This window comes from Lycium barbarum, chromosome 5 (genome assembly GCF_019175385.1).
Source record: "Lycium barbarum isolate Lr01 chromosome 5, ASM1917538v2, whole genome shotgun sequence".
In the NCBI taxonomy this organism is placed as follows: Eukaryota; Viridiplantae; Streptophyta; class Magnoliopsida; order Solanales; family Solanaceae; genus Lycium; species Lycium barbarum.
Window position 1 is genome coordinate 48,095,974 of NC_083341.1, and position 11,576 is coordinate 48,107,549.

Consider the following 11,576-nt stretch of genomic DNA (forward strand, 5'->3'; position numbering starts at 1 on the left):
ATGTCTTTTGTGAACAACCAAAGTCCAACTTTCACCATCTTTTTTGTTAGAGTGGTCATCCACCTTAGTCGTGTTTAAAGATTTCTTCAAAGCCGGAACTTCAATTGGTTCAGAGCTCCCAAATTGTAACATGACTTTTCCTTGTTCAATCTTCGGAGATGCAACAAAATGCCTACATCTTCGAGTTTCTAGCATCAGACTCTTCTTGTTGTGAAGATAAGAACTAGCATGATTTGTCTCGACTATATCCTCATCATCAATGATTATTTTTCCATCCCTAACCAACGTCATAATCTTCTCTTTCAGGATGAAATATTTTTTAGTAGGATGACTGATGATGCGATGAAATTTTCAATACTTGGGATCGTTGACTTTGTTGGCTTCGTCGGGTCGTTTTGATGGAGGAAGTTCAATGACCTTCTTTTTCAACAACTCGTCAAGAATTGAAGGGACATCAGAGTTAGGAAAAGGGTACACTTTTGTTTCTAACTCCTTCAATGTTGGATTCCGCTTCTCTTCTGGAGGATGTTGAGTTGAAACGTTTTCCTTCATTTTTTGTTTAGTGGGAAATTTTATAGATGTTGTTCCTACAGCTATGGTTTCTTCAGTTTTGTGCCTTGATGGTCGCTTAAATTCTTTCGCTTCGTTCCTAAGATCGAAAACATGTGAAGCCTTTCCATGAGTCGCGATGCTCAACTCCATGTCATGTGCTCGCGTTGCTAATTCTTCAAACGTTCGTGTCTTAAGTCCTTGGAGAATGTATGCAAGGCCCCAATGCATTCCTTGGATGCACATTTCAATAGCAGACATTTCTGAGAGATAATCTTTGAAGTCTAAACTCAATGTGCGCCAGCGGTTGATGTAGTCAATCACGGGTTCGTCCTTTCGTTGCTTGGTGGCTGTCAACTCTATGATGCTTACCATTCGACGTGTGTTGTAGAAGCGATTCAGGGACTCTTTTTCAAGTTTCTCCTAACTATCAATTGATTCTCGCTCGAGATCGGTGTACCAATCAAAGGCGTTTCCTTTCAACGAGCGAACAAACTGTTTGTCAAGAAGATCGCCATATGTATCGGCATTGCTACAAGTTTCCACAAAATGTGCGACGTGTTGTCTTGGGTTTCCTTTACCGTCGAATTGTTGCAGCTTTGGTGGTTGATATCCAATCGGCATACGTAGACAATCGATTCGCTTGGTGTATGGTTTATAGTAGTATAATGAGCTTTGGGATTGTCCCATACTGAGCCTTGATGGTATTTGTTATCATGTCTTATAGTTGTTGGACAGACAACATCGCAACTGAATCAACTTGATTTGCACTTTGATAGTTGGGCATCTTGGTGGCAGATTCAACCTCTTTTTCTTGTGGTGTTGGGATGTGACTTGACTCATCAGTGCCATAGAGTTCCAACTTGTTCATCAATTGGGCTATTTAAAGATCTTTTTCCTTCATGGATTTCTTCAATGCCTCAATAGTTTGCATCATCACGGCGAGTTGTTCCTCTTCGTTGGTCGCACTGGTCATCATGACACTCACCACGTTGGAAGTTGAAGAATCCACCAAGACCTCGGAGTTGTAGAAGTTAAAGCATGCTTGAGAAACTTCTCCAGATGACGAAAATGAGGTTTTGCCCCCAGATCTTGCAGTTGCCATCGTCGGTTTGGCTTTGTCTAACGTCTACAAAGAGATGAAACACTTCGATTCCTCCAAACCACCAGCTTCGAACATGCTATGTGTAATTGGGCAAGCAACGACAATAACACTTGTGGACGGAACATTAAAGCTTTTCTCCGAGGCCATCACAGTAGTAGATCTGAGAATTTGCAGATTTGATTTTAGAGATTCATTCAGCTGGTAGAGGCAGCAGCTGAGTTAAACCCTAGCTCCTCTCTCTTCTTCACCTATTATCTTGCCCTTCTCATAATCCCACATAACTTAACTTCTTTTTTTTAGATCATCATCCCTAATTAGAAACTAAATTAGATAATCACGAAAAGGCTGGAGACTGCAAAAGGCTGCTTTTCTCATATCTTGCTTGAAGTGTAAATATTCATGTTCTAAATTTGAGGGCTAAACTTTCTCTATGGCTTCCAGGAGTAGCGTCCGTCTTATTTCATACTCAGAAGAGATTATAAATGGTGAACCTATCTATATTTCCTCGAACTGCTGTCCTATTAAAGCTCACAAATATAAGCCTGCTGGGCTTGCTTTTCCCTCTGCTGCTCTTAGACTGATTGGCCATGTTGAGAAAGAAGACCCCAAAGACAGTAAAGAAAATGTTTCTAATGACAAGGAACAGACATTTACATATTCATCAGAATTATACAACTCTAAGGGTAAAAAGAAATCTTCTACTGGGGAAAAGGATACACATTTGCTTCTAGCTCCTTTAAAGTTGGGCAACGTTGCTCCTCACGCAGATGTTGACTTGGTGCTTTCTCCTCCTTCACCTTTTTCTTGGTGGTGACTTTGACAGAAGTCGCCTTCACGGCCATGGATTCTTTGATTTGTCCTCTTTGCATTTTCTCTATTTTCTTAAAATCGTTCTGCTCCTTCCATAGATTTACCACCGGGAAAGGTTCGCCATGACTTGTGAGGCTCAACTCCATGTCATGTGCTCTAGTAGCAAGCTCTTCAATGGTACGAGGCTTGATCCCTTGTAATAGATATAAGAGACCCCAATGCATCCCTTGGATGCACATCTCTACAGCAAACGTCTCTGACAAGCGATCCTTGCAATCCAAACTCAATGTTCGCCAACGATTAATGTAATCAACCACAGGCTCATCTTTCCATTGTTTTGTTCCAGTCAACTCTATCATGCTTACACTACGACGGGTACTGTAGAAGCGATTGAGAAAATCTTTTTCAAGTTGATCCCAACTATCAATTGACTTCAACTAGAGGTCGGTGTACTAATTGAAAGCATTACCTTTCAACAAACAAATGAATTGTTTAACTAGAAGATCTCTATATGTACCAACATTGCTACATATCTCCACAAAATGCGCAATGTGTTGTCTAGGATTCCTTTTGCCATCAAACTGCTTCTACTTTGGCGGTTGATATCCGGCGGGCATGTTCGGTCGATCCGTTTAGTATACGGCTTGGAATAATACAAAAAGCTATAGGATGGTCCTCCATATTGAGCTCTGATTGTGTTTGTTATCATGTCTTGTAGTTGTTGGACTGATAACGGTGCAATTGAAGCAGCATGTTTTGCACTTTGCATGTTGAGAGATTTAGCGGGTGACTCATCAACGAGCTTTTCTTGCGGTACATAACCAGGTGGATAAGTAGGTGCGTAACTTGACTCCCTCCACCGTAGACTTCCAATATGTTCATAGTTGGGAAATCTAGAGATCCTTGTCCTCCGCAGATTTCTTGAGAGCCTCAATAGTTTGTATCATCGCGGTGAGTTATTCATCCATGCTAGTCGCGTTCGTCATTAAGGCATTCACCGGGTTGAAAACGAAGAATCTGCCGAATCCTCAGATTTGTTAAAGTTGGAGCCAAGTGTTTCCAGTGAGATGAAATACTTTAATCCCTTCAAACCACTAGCCTTGAGCAACCTACGAGTCACCGGGCCAGTAGCAATGTCAACATTCATGGGTTGAAGCCCGTGGTTGTTTTTCGAGGCTATCACTATAGTAGAATTTACAGATCTGATTCGTGAGATAAAGAGACGAGGGGTAGAGTCAGCCCCACAGGGCGTGCCAAAAATCTGTCTGCGATAAATTATACTAGAAGAAAATAAATAACTGCTAAAACAAATATCAGAAAAAAAATCATTTTATTGATTAGTTTGTGTGTATAACTCTGGATGTATACCTTGATTCTAATCTCCTTGTTGTACGCCTTGATTCGAGGGCCAATGTAGCGTCTTTCTCGAATGTAGGATGGACTTGTGTTGATGTGTTGAATCTTAGAACAACTTTGAGCAGCACTTTGGATTGTTCTTGAGGGAAGACGTCTCTTGAACTCTCCTTCTTGTTGAAGACCTTAGGAGAAGACGTATGTAGATATCATTTCCCTCATTTGCCTCCAGTTAAGATGTTGTGCCACTTTTCAAGATGTCAAGATGCTATATCACTTTTTAAGGTGTCTTCAAAAAGGGATATGTTACCCCTTTATATAGGTGTGAGCTAGAGCTTGGGGGTATTTTGGTCTTCAACAAAATTCTAGCGGACCTTGGGCTAGAAAGATCAAGCAAAATTCTACAGCGCTGGTGAGTCAAATCACATCCCAACACTACAAGAAAAACAGGTTGAATCTGCCACCAAGATGCCTAACTATCAAAGTGCAAATCAAGTTGATTTAATTGCGACGTTGTCTGTCCAACGACTACAAGACATGATAACAAACAGCATGAGGGCTCAATATGGTAGACCATCCCAAAGTTCATTGTACTATTCTAAACCTTACACCAAGCGAATCGACTGTCTACCTATGCCGATTGGATATCAACCACCAAAGCTGCAACAATTCGACGGCAAAGGAAACCCAATACAACACGTCGCACATTTTGTGGAGACTTGTAGAAATGCTGGTACATATGGCGATCTTCTTGTCAAACAGTTTGTTCGCTCGTTGAAAGGAAACGCCTTTGATTGGTACACTAATCTCGAGCGAGAATCAATTGATAGTTAGGAGAAACTTGAAAAAGAGTCCCTGAATTGCTTCTACAGCACACGTCGAACGGTAAGCATGATAGAGTTGACAGCCACCAAGCAACGAAAGGACGAACCCGTGATTGACTACATCAACCACTGGCGCACATTGAGTTTAGACTTCAAAGATTATCTCTTAAAAATGTCTGCTATTGAAATGTGCATCCAAGGAATGCATTGGGGCCTTGCATACATTCTCCAAGGACTTAAGACACGAACTTTTGAAGAATTAGCAATGCGAGCACATGACATGGAGTTGAGCATCGCGACTCATGGAAAGGCTTCACATGTTTTCGATCCTAGGAAGTAAGAGAAACAATTCAAGCGACCATCAAGGCTCCAAACTGAAGAAACCATGGCGGTAGGAACAAGATCTGTAAAAGTTCCTGCTAAACAAAAAATGAAGGAAAAAGTTTCAACTCAACATCCTCCAGAAGAGAAGCGACATCCAACATTGAAAGAGTTAGAAGCAATAGTGTACCCTTTTCCTAATTCTGACGTCCCTTCAATTCCTTACGAGTTGTTGAACAAGAAGGTCGTTGAACTTCCTCCATCAAAACGACCTGACGAAGCCAACAATCACAAGTATTGCAAATTTCATCGCATCATTAGTCATCCTACTAAAAAATGTTTTATCCTGAAAGAGAAGATTATGACGTTGGTTAGGGACGGAAAAATAATCATTTATGATGAAGATATAGTCGAGGCAAATCATGCTAGTGCTTATCTTCGTAACAAGAAGAGTCCGATTCTAGAAACTCGAAGATATAGGCATTTTGTTGCATCTCTGAAGATTAGACAAAGGAAAAGTCATGTAACAATTTGGGATCTCTGAACCAATTGAAGTTCCAGATTTTAAGAAATCTTTAAAAACGTCCAAGGTGGATGACCACTCCATTAAAAAAGATGGTGAAACTTGGACTTTGGTTGCTCACAAAAGACATAAGCATTAAATCCTCAAAGCAAAAGCAAGCAGAAATCATCTGCCAACATTGAGAAGCACCAAGTTCAACGTCAAGAGTTGGTGCAAGAATGTTTCATCATAGAGGGTGCAAAATCCAGTTGCACTATTGGAGTTCTTTTTGAAAATGCTCCTCAATGCAGGAGCTTAAACTGCACATCACAATGCTCCTCGACGGAAGAGTCTAAACTGCAAGTTCTAATGCTCATTGATGCACGAGCTTAAACTGCACATCACAATTCTTCTCAATGCACGGGCTTAAACTGCAAGTTTCAATGCTCCTTTTCGTACGAGCATAAACTTCACGTTTCAACATTCCATGATGCATGAGTATACACTGCATACAAAAAACAAAACTCATTTTCTGAACTACGTAATGATTTGATCCTCTTCACCGAGGTACGTAGGCAATTTAGAATTTCCTTCTAAGTGAAGTTACATGAGTAAAAACAAAACCCATCCTTTCAATGCGGAGCCAAAGAAAAGTTTCTTTCACGAAGTTTCCATTGGTTCTTCTCACACGCTTAGAGAATCTAAAGATATGCTTCTACAACTTTGGAGGATGGAGTGATTTTCCTTGATGATCTGCCTACATCAACTTCTTCGTAGTAGATGGATCTTTGTGCATCAATGAGTTTATTCACTCTGTCTGGGGGCATATCTACTTAGTTCATGTACTTGCTCGTCATAGATGAAAAAATGAGATACTTCAAGTGTTTCTCTCAGCAAGCTGAAGAGGAAGATACCCTATCAACTTTCTTGCCAAGGTTGGAAGAAGATTACTCCAAGTGTCAATCTCACTAAGCCGCAAGGATGAGATGCACCATGTAATTGTCCTAAGAACATCGTAAGGAAATTCAAAGCTCCAAGTTGTTTTTACGAAAAATACTCGAAGGATGGTCACACCAAGTGGTTCTTCACTGATCACGTGGACTTCTTCTTGTTCTGATATCGAGACCGTTTGTGCTCCTTCATAAACCTGCAAAAAAAAAAATCTACAATGGCAATGCCATTATACTTCAGTGCGGGATGGTGAATGTTGTATCATTGTACTTCTCTGCCAAATCTTGAAGGATGAAACACTTCTTGTCATGAGAAGAACGCTAGCTCCTTGCACTTCTTCACTAAGTCAAAAGAAGAGGTTGTCAACACCAAAGCTTTAAGGACTAGCTATGTGATTCTTCCATCGCAGGGATGGGATTCTCCACGAGTTTTCTCCCCAAGGTTGGGAAGGGCTAATCCAAGTATTCGCTACCAACGCTACAAAGGAAGGATGAAGCACCAAGTGGTTCTTCGCCAAAGTATAAAACCCACAAAGGAAGGATGTGCCAAGTAGTTTCTCAACAGAGCTACACAAAGTGATGCAACAAGTTTCATTGAATTAGAACAGACGAACATTCCAAACAGTTCTGCGCCAGTCAACAATGGATGAACTTTAAAGGCCGTTTTATCTAGGGGTGGCAAAACTAGCCCAAACCTATTTGACCCGCCCAACCCGCCCAAACTTTAATGGGTTTGGGCTAGAGTGATTTTGAAGATGGGCTGATTTGGGCTAGCCAAAGTTGACCCATCACAAATCATCAACCCAAACTGGCCCATCAAATGGGCCCAAACTGACCCATGAATTGTCCTCCATTCATAAGAATAAAAGCTACAAAACATGATTAACTTCTTTTGTAATTATTATTTAAAGTTATTTTCGTAATTATTTTTATTTTTTAAAATGTTCATGTTTAATTTTCTTTAGAAAAAAATATTTTTATTTTATTTTTTAATTTTTATTTTCTTATTTTCTTATTTTTTACTAGTAGCTTTTTATTTTATTTTTTTAATTTCCTGAGGGTCTTTGCTACTCTGTTTTTGTTTAACCTATTTTCAACCCACCATATTCGACATATGTTTGCCGCTCTTAGTTATGTACAAGACAACCATAAACATATATAAATAAGACAAAGGGGTAAAAGAGAGGAATCTGACAAAATCAATATTCATTACCTCAATTAACATTTAATTTTCTTTTGATTTATTTTCGGAATAGTTTCGAATATAATTTATGTACTAGGATAACTTATGAGGAAATATTTACAGTGAATATCTTTATTATTTTGAGTAAAAACATGTGTTTGAGTTTTTTTTTATATATCCAAAAAGTATTTAAATTTGATTTTCAAAACATCGTTTATTTAGAAAAGCCTGAGCGAGAGAATATTTACAATCAAAGAAAATCACAACCAAATAATATCAATATTTTTAGTTTCTCAAAATGTTGAAAAGGTGGGTTAAGTTGGGCGGGTTGGGTTATGACCCTTCTTTAGCCCATCTTGACCCAACCCATCTTAGCCCAAACAAGGTTTGGGCAGGGTTGGGCTTTGGCCCATCTATAGGTTCAACCCATCTTGTTCCACCCAACTTTAGCCCAAATGGCCAATTTGCCACCCTAGTTTTATCCTTGGGAATTTTGCTTGATCTATAGGTTCAACCCATCTTGTTCCACCCAACTTTAACCCAATTTTGCTTGTTCCAGGAATTTTGGAGAGTTTGCTAGCAAAAAACGTCATTGAACTCCCTGAGTCAAGCGTCCAGAAGAAGTTGGTAAAGTTGGTGACCCCAAGTACTGCAAATTCCAACGCATTATTGGACATCCTATGGAAAAATGTTTCGTCTTGAAAGAGAAAATCATGATGCTGGTGAAAGAAGGGAAGGTAGTCATAGACATTGATGAAATGGCAGAAATAAATCATGTTACTACCACTTTCCTCCTACAGTTTGGCAGCCTTGAGCCAATAAAAATTGACTACTACAAGGAAACACCCGAAGATGGTCAAGAAATAAGCAATCATTGTGATGATGATGAAGACGGAAGCTGGACTTTGGTTAATCGCAAGAAACGAAGGAGCCAAAAGTCTCTAAACCTACAACAAATTAAGCTGAAACCATCAAAGCCAAGATTGTCACACTGCGAGAATTCTTCCCTAAAAAGTTTCTTGAGGATTGTCATGTCAGCACAACTCATGTAATTTAAAGCTCGGTTGAGGATGAAGCCAAGCAAAATCAAGTGGTACCTCAACAATTGTGCCACGATAACCTTCTCGGATGATGATCTACTTTTGGCATCCAAGCCGAATAATAGGCCCTTGTTCGTTGTAGGTTCAATTCGAGAGCAGTATCTGAATCGCATACTCATTGATGGGGGTTCAGCTGTCAATATTATGCCAAAAGTAGGACTCAAAAGGCTTGGACTTTCCATCGACTAATTGTCAAAGAGCAATTTAACAATCCAAGGTTTCAACCAAGGATCGCAACGAGCCATAAGGGTGATTCGTTTGGAGTTAAACATTGGCGAGATAACATCAAGCACGTTGATCCACATAATTAATGCTAAAAAATCATACAACTTGCTACTCAGGCGTCCATGGATCCGTGAAAATAGAGTAGTACCCTCTACCTTGCATCAATGTTTGAAGTTTAAGAAGGATAGTGAAGAAGTTAGGATTAATGCAGATCTCAATCCTTTCACCGAGACTGAGTCATACTTCGCAGATGCTAAGTTCTACGTCGACCCCATTGTGCCGAATCAAGATACTACATCAGTTACACCTCAAGTCGAAGTTTGAAAAAATGAAGAGACCCATGTCAAATCAACGACCATCAAGATGTCCACGAAGATCACACGTGAGCTTTCTGCAAGAGATTTATCGTCAAAGGATGATATGTTGCTGAAAGCGAAAACAGAATCTTAAGTTTTGCGCTATGTTCCACAATGGTGCCGCAAGGAAGGACAACCACTGTTAGAAGAATGCACCATGTCTAAGAAATCGGTAGATCATGGAGCCCTTCAAAATTTAGAGGGAAATTTGACTGTCTCGGTTGCAAAAATTCCTTCAATTGCAAGTAATTCCTCCAAAGAGGCTATCACAGGCAAGGAAATAAAGGGGTACTTTGACCCAAAGTATTTTAAACTCCTCGAGAGATTAAGCTATGATTTCTCAAACCCCACAGGATTGGGCAAGCATAAAGATGAAGTGATTCGTGAGAAGATACATGGGCTTAACAAGTCACAAATGAATTTCAGGAAGCAAGTGCGTTATGTTGCCATTCCCAAGTTTGGTTTGGGATTTTATTTAGCCGAGCCTGTTCGAATTTCATCAAGGAAAGTAAAGGAGGTGGTTTCTTCCCAACATGTGTCAATGGAGGAAGGAAAGGAAAGTGGAGAAAAAAGAGAAAGAACAACGGACACGGTGTTTGATCGCATGGGAAGTTCTACTCCACACATATCTGTGTTCAAAAAGCTAACTCAAATTAACGTAGGAGTTACGTCCCAAAGATTAGGAGCAGCTAACGCCGGGCAAGGGTCCGTCTTTTAACGTTTAGGAGACAAAAGTGGATCACTTGCGAGAGATGTGCTGGGTTTGAACGACAAGTCAAGATCTCGAGCAGAGAAAGATAACGGGAAGATTCATAGTGCTTTTCCTTCACGTATGAAAAGAAAGTTGATTTTATCAATCACCACAAATGATCCATTAAAGGTGAAGTGGAGTACTATTGCTTATACTGGTCCACATAAGAAATAAAGCTGGACCCCGAAGAATATGATGCCACCATCAAGGAAAGTCAAGAAGAGTCAGACCTAATACATACGTGCTATCACATTACTATAGAGGACAACTCATGGTCAGATGAAAGGGATGATGAAGTCCAAGAGGGACCTCCACAGTCGGAGGATAACGTAAGTCTACTATGGATGAGCTTAAAGAACTTAACTTAGGCTCTTTGGAAGATCCACGACCAACTTTTATAAGCGCGCTTCTTATGCCCTAAGAGGAAGAAGAGTATTACAAATTGTTGATGGAGTTTAAAGATGTCTTTGCATGTTTATACAAAGAAATTCCCGGCCTTAATCCGAAGGTAGCTGTTCATCACTTAGGGATCAAGCATGGAGCACGTCTTGTAAAGCAGTCACAACGCATGTGTCGACCTAAATTAGTGCTACAAATTGAAGCAGAAGTAAATAAATCCATTGAAGCAGGCTTCATGAGAGGTGAAGTACCCATCGTGGGTCTCTAATATTGTACTTGTTAAAAAGAAGAGTGGTCAACTCCCTGTTTGTGTTGACTTTCGTGATCTCAACAGAGCATGTCCAAAAGATGATTTCCCATTACCAATCATTGAGCTTATGGTCGATGCTACAACAGGTCATGAAGCTATGTCATTCATGGATGGATCGTCTGGTTACAATCAAATTAGAATATCGCCAAAGGACGAAGAGTGCACTGCCTTTCGTACTCCAAAAATGGATATACTGCTACAAAGTGATGCCATTCAGTCTAAAAAATGCTGGAGCAACTTATCAACGTGCTATGCAAAACATATTTGATGACAAGCTTCACAAGAGAGTGGAATGTTATGTTGACAACTTAGTGCTGAAGAAAAAGAGAATGACCAATCATATTGAAGACCTTCGAATTTTTCTTGAAAGATTAAGGAAGTTTGACTTGAAGATGAACCCACTCAAATGGGCGTTTGGAGTCACTTTAGGGAAGTTTCTCGGATTCATTGTCCGCCATCAAGGAATTGAAGTTGACCCTAAAAAGATTGATGCCATCCAAAAGATGCCAGAGCCGAAGAACTTATGAGGACTTCACAGCCTCCAAGGGAACCTATAATCCATACAAAGGTTCATCTCCAACTTAGCCGGTCGGTGTCAATCTTTTAGTCATCTCATGAAGAAAGATGTACCTTTTTATTGGAATCAGTCATGCCGAAATTCTTTTGAGAGTATTAAAAGGTACTTAATGAATCCATCAGTGTTAGGCGCTCCAACAGTTGGGAAGCTGTTGGTACTTTACATAGCGACATAAGAATGTTCACTGGGGGCATTGCTCGCCCAAGAAAATGATGGAAAGAAAGAAATAGCCTTGTATTACCTCAGTCGGACATTGATAGG